Source organism: Stegostoma tigrinum, chromosome 26 (assembly GCF_030684315.1).
Source record: "Stegostoma tigrinum isolate sSteTig4 chromosome 26, sSteTig4.hap1, whole genome shotgun sequence".
In the NCBI taxonomy this organism is placed as follows: domain Eukaryota; kingdom Metazoa; phylum Chordata; class Chondrichthyes; order Orectolobiformes; family Stegostomatidae; genus Stegostoma; species Stegostoma tigrinum.
Window position 1 is genome coordinate 32195386 of NC_081379.1, and position 9811 is coordinate 32205196.

Genomic DNA, 9811 nt, shown 5'->3' on the forward strand with positions numbered 1-9811 from the left:
TAAAAAAGCAGCAGTTCCGTGTTTTATCACTCTTCTCTGGGTTACTTCTAAAATGTTTTGCCACTCCTCAGAAACATGACAAGAGCCTCCACAAAATTCTGGCCAGCCTTGTACTTTTTTGGCACAGACAGGCAGGCCCTACAGATCCTGGGGCAGGCCAGGGATGATTCTTCTTATTCCGGAGACACTTAAGCCGAAGGGAACAAAAACGTCAACTGGCTATAGTAAAAAAAAGTTCATGAATCAATGTTGTTTAGAGGTTCCCATTCAAGGTATTAAAATGACAAGAACTTTCAGAATCATCTAATCCTAGTACGTTTACATCAGAGGGTGGAAATTCCTGTTGGCGCCCACCATCTGTTATTACAGCCATGCATGTGCCCAAACCCCTCTCTCCATAATGCTCCTTCAAACTTATCTCTTTGATTAACCTTTGTGCCATCTATTCTCGTGCCTCCCTATTAAGCTCATTGTCAAAGTGTTTCTTATGCATTGCATCCTGCGAAGCATCTTGACATTCTTTTTTCCTAATTTATTTATGAGAATTGGGCATCTCTGACAGAGTCAGCATTTAAAGCCAAACATTCATTATTATTAAAAGGGTAGTAGTGATGGCTGAGTGGTCTGTTCAGCTATTTTAGCAGGCAGTCAGGAGTCAACATCTTTGCTCTAGTTTCATGGCCGAATGGCCTCCATCCTGGGTTGTAAAAGTATCTGGGACATGTAAGCCAGACTAGGGGATAGGTGGCAGATTGCTTTCCTTAAAGAACATTGTTTAACCAGTTAGATTGTCGCAACATCCGATAGCTTTATGGTCTCCTTTGGCGAAACTAGATGTTTGTTCAATTAATTAATTGAAATCAAGTTTTCCAATTGCCATGGTGGAATTTGAACTCATGCTTTTTCTTCATCACTCTAGATCCCCGGATTGATAGTTAAGTAACAAACCGTGAAGCCGCCACAGCCCATTTTACTAAATCGATGTTACTCAGTAAGTTGTTGAACAACTAGCTTGATAGACTTTCACTGTTGCATTTCTTCAAGAAGATAACAGAGCCTGGAGCTCTGTGACTGGCCAGTTGTCTTTCGACAGAGATGATCAGTCTGAAGTTGCCCGTGGAGAGGCTGCTCTGCCTAATTTTTCCTCTCCTTGCCACTTGCAAAGCTGATAGAAAATGCTGGGGAGGCAATGGCCTAGTGGTATTATCACTAGACTATTAATCCAGAAAATTGAATATAGGTTCAAATCCCATAGTGGAATTTAAATTCAATAAAAATGTCTGGAATTAAGAGTCTAATGAAGACTATGAATCTATTGTCGATTATTGGGGAAAAAAGAAACATCTAGTTCACCTCGGGGAAGGAAATCTGCCATCCTTATGTGGTCTGGCCTACATGTGACACCAGACCCACAACAATGTTATTGGCTCTTGACTATCTAGGCAATTAGGAATGGGCAATAAATGCTGGTCTAGTCAGAGATGCTCACATCCCGTGAGCAAAAAGACACGCAGGACCAATCTCTGACTGACCTGCAGAGTTGAGACTGAATCCAAAAAACATGGTCCAGGAGAATCAAAGGTCCTTGGTAAAAAGAATGAGCCGAGACAAAACTTACAAAGTTTGTTGTTTTCAGCTAAAAACCCTCAAACCCTCCTTACTGAACTCTAAACACTTACACGGTCTGGCATGGAAATGCAGTAGCCTATAAACAAACTACTGGAGGAAATTGTGGTTAGAGGCAGTTCCCTTCCTTTATTACAATAACTATACTTTGTCCACGACTTGCTTCTGTATCTTGTATCTGGGAACTAGAACAGAGGAAACCATTTGTAACATGTACAATTGTATTGAAGAGCCAGCCTAGTGTACATATGCAGGTCCTCAGTCAGGTCTTGTACCCATTAGCTGCAGCAATAGCAAGAGTGTTGCCAACTGTAAGGTTGTGAAAGATAGTCCGTGAAAAGTGAAGCAAAAAGACCTAAGGTATTTGAGCTTGGACCCTACTGGCATCCATTGAAAATTAGTTGGACTGGGGAATGATTCATGATTTGATCCTTGAACTAGCGCAAAGAGAGAGAAAAGTGATGAGTTTGATTTTAACGTGAAAACTGACACACTGTCAGCACACAATTCGACAGTTAAAAGGAAAATGGTTGGGGTTGCTACTGTCTGCTAAAGTCAAAATAATACATCAAGCAGAAAGCAAAGAAATACGTGACTAGGTGGTGTGATGGAATGGGCAGGTGTGACTTCAGGAGTTGACACAATCCATCTGTGCACTGATCACTAGCCTCCAGACTGGGAAAGGCACAAAGAGCGACATGGGGAGCACTATATTTAACAATGTTGATCTGGGGGAAATGTATTGTTGCTCTGAAAACAAAGCGGATTTTCCACTTTTCTTGGTACGAACAGATGGGCAAATGACCATTGAATGGTTTATTTGCTACTCAAGTTGCTATCAACTAGGGAAATCATTCACAGAGAGAGACAAAGATGGGGGGTAGATGAGGTGGTATTTTTATGCATTGTTTGAAGATTTAAAACTGAATTTACACCATGCTATACAAATAATACAATTTATGTCTAAGTTATCTTGTGATCTAAGAAACCGAGGTTCTGTGACATGGAGAGTAATGCTGTCAGCTGTTACTGAAAAACTGGTGTAAGGAGAAAGGAACCACACTCAGTATTACCACATTACATCAGCACAGTAAACAGGAAAACAACTAATCTTACAAAGATTACTCAGAATATTCAGTCACAGAAGCCCTGAAAGTCGACAACAAAACTGCTTCCTTGTTTTGTCTGTTGGATGTATCCAGGTGGGGCCTCTGTCAAATATTAGAAGGGTGAGGGTCCATCTGACAAAGGTTTTTCTTATGTTAGTGCTTCTGGCTGATGCCCACATAATTTGGGATGTGTCTGGAGTGCTCAGTGCAGAGGTCAGGCTGAAAGTCTGGGACTGGCAGCATGCTTGGAGCTATTGAGAGGAGGCTGCCAGTCTAAGCCCTCAGGCAGAACTCCAAAAAAAAATCGACTACTACAGCAAACTTGTTCCAATGAGACATATAATATTGGAGGAAATAGTGTTTCATAGGTAGCGAAATGATAGTGGACATTAATGAGACGCTCAACAGATACGAAGAAGGGTCCAGACCCGAGGTGTCAGCTTTCCTGCTCCTCTGGTGCTGCTTGGCCTGCTGTGTTCATCCATCTCCACATTTTGCTATCTCAGATATGACAATTTGTTGGATTGACAGGTTATTGCAGCGTTGGCTCCAAACACATCTAACACCCCTCACAACAATTCGAACTTTACTTACCTGAACATGGAGACAGACAATGCAGACAGGAGTGCACACTCCAGTTCCACTTTAAAACATAAAGCTACTGTTGACCATCATTCATATAGCCAAAAGCTCACTGCAGCCCAGCCCTGATCTCTACCCCCAGAAGATTTGCGGTAGGTTTGGCTTTGGTGTTCTTGACAGCCAATCTTCTATTTCATACCTCTTAGGACCAGCAGACCAGTCATCTCCTGGTGTCTTAAGGGATTAAACTTGTGCAGTCCTCTTGCTCATCGGTCACTGCAAAGTGCTTCACGCTTACCTATGGTAAGTCTGTGTAAACTAATTCCTCGGTTTCCTACAATTGCTACAGTGGTCATCCAACTTACTTATTATTCTTTCATGAAATGTGAGCATCACTGGTGAGGTCGACATTGGTTACTCATCCTTAACTGCCTGTGAGGAGGTAATGTTGAAAGTACTGAGCTTATGTGGTCCATCTGGTGTGATGAATTGTTTTACCCAATAAATCAATCACGCTCTATGTATTTAAAAAGCCATCTTACAATGACTTTAAGGAAACAGAGAAAAAGCTGGATTATGTGTCATCTATTTTTTTTCTTGTTTAGTACCAGGACTCAGAGAAGAGGAGGCTAGTAAGAGTTGGGGGATGTCAAGTTTTCTTAGAAGTGCTCAGTTCAAAATACAATGAACAAATTCAACAATGATTTTTTTCAACTCTGGATTATCCATCAATTCATTGGCTCATTGGAGAAAGACTGTGGCAGAAAATTAAGATTCCATAGTAATTCAAATTACTACTTCTGTACTATACAATGACTATTCCTGCTTTCTATAAACTGTTCCAGGTTTACCAAACCATTTTATTATATCATTAGAGTCACTAGATCAAATTACAGCTGTGTAACTCATTGCGAGCCATTTATTATCTTGCATGCATTTATGGGTCCTTGTTAATGAAGAGGCCACATAAAACATGATGATACTGTTTTTGTATGGGTCTCGAAGCCAGTGCTGTAGAGAGGAATACCATATTACTGAAACCTTGTTCTCTATTACAATTTTGTATGTCTACTCATGTGTCTATGTGAGCATGGTGGGCTGCAGTGTGGGTGAGGGATAAAGGGAGAAAGAACTCTCCAGATGTATGTATAGAATGGTTTGGTTTAACAATTGACATCCGTCCATTTTGGAAAATCTGGGTAAAGTTTTAAATAAATATTTTAATTTGTAGAATTTTACTGCTACAAACTTGAACTTTTAATTCAAAATGTCATAGCAAGCTTCAGCTCTGTAACATATTGCAGAAGTCCAAAGTTTATAAGGTGACGGTAATACTTCTGCACTTGGCATGAGCCATGCAATGGGAGAACATAGAGCGGGCAGACTGTGCTGCCAATAGTGTGTGGTACTGAGTTGATGTAGGAACTGTCATTTTTCACCCCATGGAACCTGCAGATGCGTTCTCCTGAACATTCTCAGTTGAACAAAAATGCCATTTAAAGGGATTCTCATGAGATTTCCACATCGAGTGCTTTGGACTTTCTTTTGTCACCGCAGAGCAATGGAACAACTGTGTAATTGCATTTTTTTCAGATCCAGAAGGGAGTATTACAAGACGCTGAAAAGGAAGTAGAAGGAGTTTGGAGAATTTGCAGAAGCATACCTGCTTTTAGTTATGGTCTATAGTTGCAGTCTTTATTATGTTGCAGTACAACTATGATAGAATGCCAATAACTGTGAAGGAAAGCTGTACGCAGAGACAGGAGGAGGAGTGCTCACAATACAGGCTGTCCCAACAAGGATCATTTGGGAGCATTTATTGTGCCGACACTGATGTGGGATGTTAGAGTGTGCTGATGATCTGTCACTATCATGTTGTGTTCCTTACATTAGGTACCTAACGTAACAAAGAGATTGAAGAAGTATCGAAGAATTCACATGAATATACATACTACATATATTAGCATCAGATGTATTACCGACAAATTCAATAAACATTTATTACAACTCTTGCTATCTACATATTTATATATATGTATACAAGCATTTGCATTTCTAGGGTCAGTTAAGCAATTCAGGTGTACTTCCATCAATTGCAAGTGAATAGAGCTCAATAAGTTGGAGATTGAGAAAGCTTTACACCATTAGGCTACATGCCAGTGAAATTACCATGAGCATGCCCCTGAAAGTTATATCACATATCTGTCACCAGACATAGCATAAAAGAAGCTTCAGGCAGCAGTCGTATTGTTTCACTAAGGAGCTGGTGAACTATAGACTGGAACCAACGCTGGTTGGAAAAACGGCAGCTGAACAAAGGCTGACTTCACAGAGAAGATGGTTTGGGCACAGTCAAAGTATATTCTCTGAAAATGGAAAGATAGGATAACTAAATTCAGAGCTCCCAGGCTGATGAAGGAGATAGAAATTAGGTCAAGGGAGAAAAACTGTGTTTATGATGGGTGTCACGTGGTAAATACAGTTGAGAACGAAGCTAAGTACAGAAGGCTCATGGGAAAATGAGAAAGCATCTAGAAGAAAGAAAGACAGGTGATGAAAAAAGTCGACAATTAATGTAAAAGCAAATCCTAAAGTCTTCTAGAAGCAATCAGTCGCAAAGAATGATAAAGGAGAAATGGCACTAAGTAGAGACCAAAAGGGAGATTTACATAGAGGCTTTGATCATGGTAAACAAATACTTTTGCATCTGTCTTTACCTGGGAGATAGATAATGCCCAGAAGTGACAGAAGAGAAAACTCAGGGTTTACAATTGATAAGGAAGAGATATTGGTAAAGCAGTTTGTACTTAAAACTGATGATGCTCCAGAACCAGATGAGTGCATCCAAGAATATTAAAGGGAATGCGAATGAAAATTGCAGAGGCACTGGCCAATATCTTCAATATTCCCTGGATTTGGGGGTAGTGTTAGAGGATTGGAGAATTACAAATATTAATCTCATTAACTATAGACCTGTCAGTTTAATGCCAATGGTGGGGTAGTATTAATAGTCACATGGAAAAATGTGGACTGATTCAAATTAGTTGCCATGGATTTATTAGGAAAAAATTTGGTCAAATTGAACTGCTTGAATTTTTTAAAGCAATTGCAGGGAAAGTTGTCAATAAGGCCAAAGCTGCTGCTATGGTATATGGCACAAAGACAATATTTTTTATTTATCTATTTTTTGTTTATGGGCTGAAATAGGAAAAAATGATTAAAACCAAGGATTGTAGAAGGAGCTGTTACACTTTTAAAAAGGCAAGGTACCAAAATGCAGTGTAAATTGTGTTTATCATTGTTGTTTTGTCCATGTAGTGACCAGTTGTGGACAAAAGCCATCTGACTGTCAACAGCTATCTGATTGGCATCTGGGGACATGAATAGCAGTCCATGAATGTGCATGATAATTGTGGAGGCATCTGGACTGCTGCTATGGGCTAATGGTGCTTCTTTCGCACAAGAAAAATAACAAAGCTTAAAGAAAGATAGTTTATTTGCTCCTACTAGCTATTGTAATGTGGTTTTTAACCAGCAACTAAGAGACTTTCAGTTAACATATTAATCACTGGCCTCTTATGAAGATGTTTATTGATACATAGAAGATTCACAGAGGATTTGATAAGGTAGATGTGGAAAGGTTGGTTCCCCTGTGTGACCCCAGGACCAGAGGGCATAATCTCAAAATATGGGGTCATACATTTAAAACAGAGATGAGAAGAAATTTCTTCTCTCAGAAGGTTGTGAATCTGTACAATTCTTTAGCGCAGTTCAGGCTGGGTCATCAAATATATTCAAGGCTCAGACAGGCAATTTTTTAGTCAGTACGGGAATCATGCATTATGGGGAAATGGAAGTAGAGTTGCATTTAACAAATCAGCCAGGATCTTGTTGGCTAGTGGAGATAACTGGATGGGCTGAATGGCCTACTTCTGCTCCTATGTCTAATGGTCTTACTAAGAGAAAAGAATTTGAAGGACAGAAAATCCTGACAAGTTAGATGATTGTCTCAGAAAGCCCTGAGACACGGGGTTGCTGAACTGCTTCTCCGGCTCTTTATTCCCTCAGCCTTACCTTCAATGTTTGTGTGTGTGTGTCTGTGTTGAGGGAGTTGGGATCAGAAAAGGCTTAGAGCTGACAACATCATATGTTGATGGTTTGTCGCTGTTTATCTGTGGTTAGAATTGACTTGTTTGTAATAAATAATTGTTCTTATTAAGTACAGAATCTTGTCCATGTTTTCTGTTAGCCTGGATCTTTCTGACAGGAAAATTGGGGACTTTTTGCACTTTGGCTGACTTTTTAACCTTTCTTGGTAACTCTGGAAACACCGGGGCTTGACTTCCCGAGATGATAGAGTTTGGATTTTCTACAGTTGTTCTATACAATACAATATAACAGACTTATGAAGAACGTAATAAGTCATGGAATAAAAGGGATTGGAGCAATGTCGATATAAAATAAGATGAGGAATAGGAAACAATGAATAATGGTTAATGGGACATTTTTAGGCTGGAAGATTTGTCGTGGAGTTCCATTGGATTTGGTATAAACTACAAGGAGGGCAGTGCAGAAATTCCAAAGGCCATTGGTATATTGATGAATTGGCGGAAAGGTGGTAGATTAAGTTCAGCATGGAAAAGTGTGAGGTGATACACTTCGGTACAAAGGACATTGAGGGAAAATACTAAACAGAAGGTACTATTCTTAAGGATGTGCAGGAGCAGGGAGATCTCGGTGTATATGTACATAAATAGTTAAAGGTGGCAGTATTGTAAATTTAATGACAAAACAAGTATAGAGTGTAAGAGTCGAGGGATTATTTCACGCTTATATAATTGACTGGTTCAACCTCAGCCAGAGTACTGGATACAGTTGTGCTGTCACACTATAGGAAGAATCTGAATGCAGTCAAGACTTACAGGAATAGTGCCTGCAAACAGGCATTATGATGACAGATTGGAGAAGTTGGAACTGCTTTCCTTAGAAAGAAGAAACCTAAGAAGAAATTTGGTAGAAATTGGACACAGACTCATAGATGGATCAAGAATCAGAGGATGCTGTTTTATAGTATTTTGCAAAAGTGAGGTGGGAATACCGGACACAGCATCCAGTATTCACTGCCTGGAATTGTGATGCAATCAGGTTAATTTGAGACATTCTTTGAATGGTTATTTAAATAGAAACAACGTGCAGGGTTATAGAAACAGACTGGAGAGTGGCACTGTTAAGATACCTAGAAAACCACAAGGGGCATGATGGGCTGAATAGCCTCCTTCTGCTCCATAAAAATTCTGTATTTCTAGTTGTTTCAGTTCAGGTGGCAGTGAATGTGTTATATTTAGCTGAAATAACTGCTAATCAACTGTGTTTCCCATTTTTGTTTGTTATCCATTAAAGTTGCTCCAAGTATTAACATCGTCATAATGGTAGGATCAGCTGGCATAACTTTTTATATTCAAACATGAATAATGGCTACCTGATCAAGGTAGCACATAGTGCCCAGAGCACTGTATCCTGTCCTTTCCGCATGTTAATTTCTCCTGTTAACTTGACGTGTCTGTGATTCTTTGTGTTCACCTTTTTCTGCATTGAAACATTATCAAGAGACACTTTCCCATTCCTAGTTACTTCCCGTTGTAAAGACAGGAGCTTGGTTAGAGGCCTATGGTGTCAATGGTTAGATTAAATGGGGTTTTTGATGATTCTTGCTGGTTACAGGATGAATAGTTTTGCCCCAGTTCCAGTTGCAAGGGGAAATAATGCAGATGCTGGAAAACTGAAACAAGAGTCATACCAAACTCAAAATGTTAACTGTTTCTCTCTCTACAGATACTGCCAGCCCTGTTGAGTTTCTCCAGAATGCTCTGTGTTTGTTCAAGTTGTAAAGCCTCATCAAAATTTCTAGATATATTTAGTTGACTTCAACCAGTCAAAGGGAGAAGGGAGATGAAGACAAATTGAAAAAGCATCCCGATAGTGACTTGCAATAATCTGTACCATTTCCTCAATGGAGATTTATCTCATTACACTGCCAATGAACTTCAGACATTGAATTTCTCAAAATAAAACAAATGCAAATATGCAGTTGTGAAATACTGTAAATATCTCCATGTGTCAGGGTGAATAAATAACTTCGCCAACAATTCATCCATGAATTATGGTGGGTCTCACAAGGAGCATTATTTATCATGTTCCAGCTGCTGATCATGACACATTCTATTTATATAACACATTTTAAATCTTATTTTAATTAATTTATGTTTTGATAACATCACAAGTCCAGCAATATGAATAAATATCTGCAGAGTTCCCAAGAAAGATGTTGTAAAATGTCCACATATTTCAGAACAGTTAATAAATCCATGGCAGATTATTTTTCTGTTATCTACTGCATTTGCAGGCAAATGGCTCAAGAATTTTCATTGCCTAAACTGGAATTCAAAACAGGACCCAATAAGAAACAATTCATTTATTCCTTGGATATGATGTCT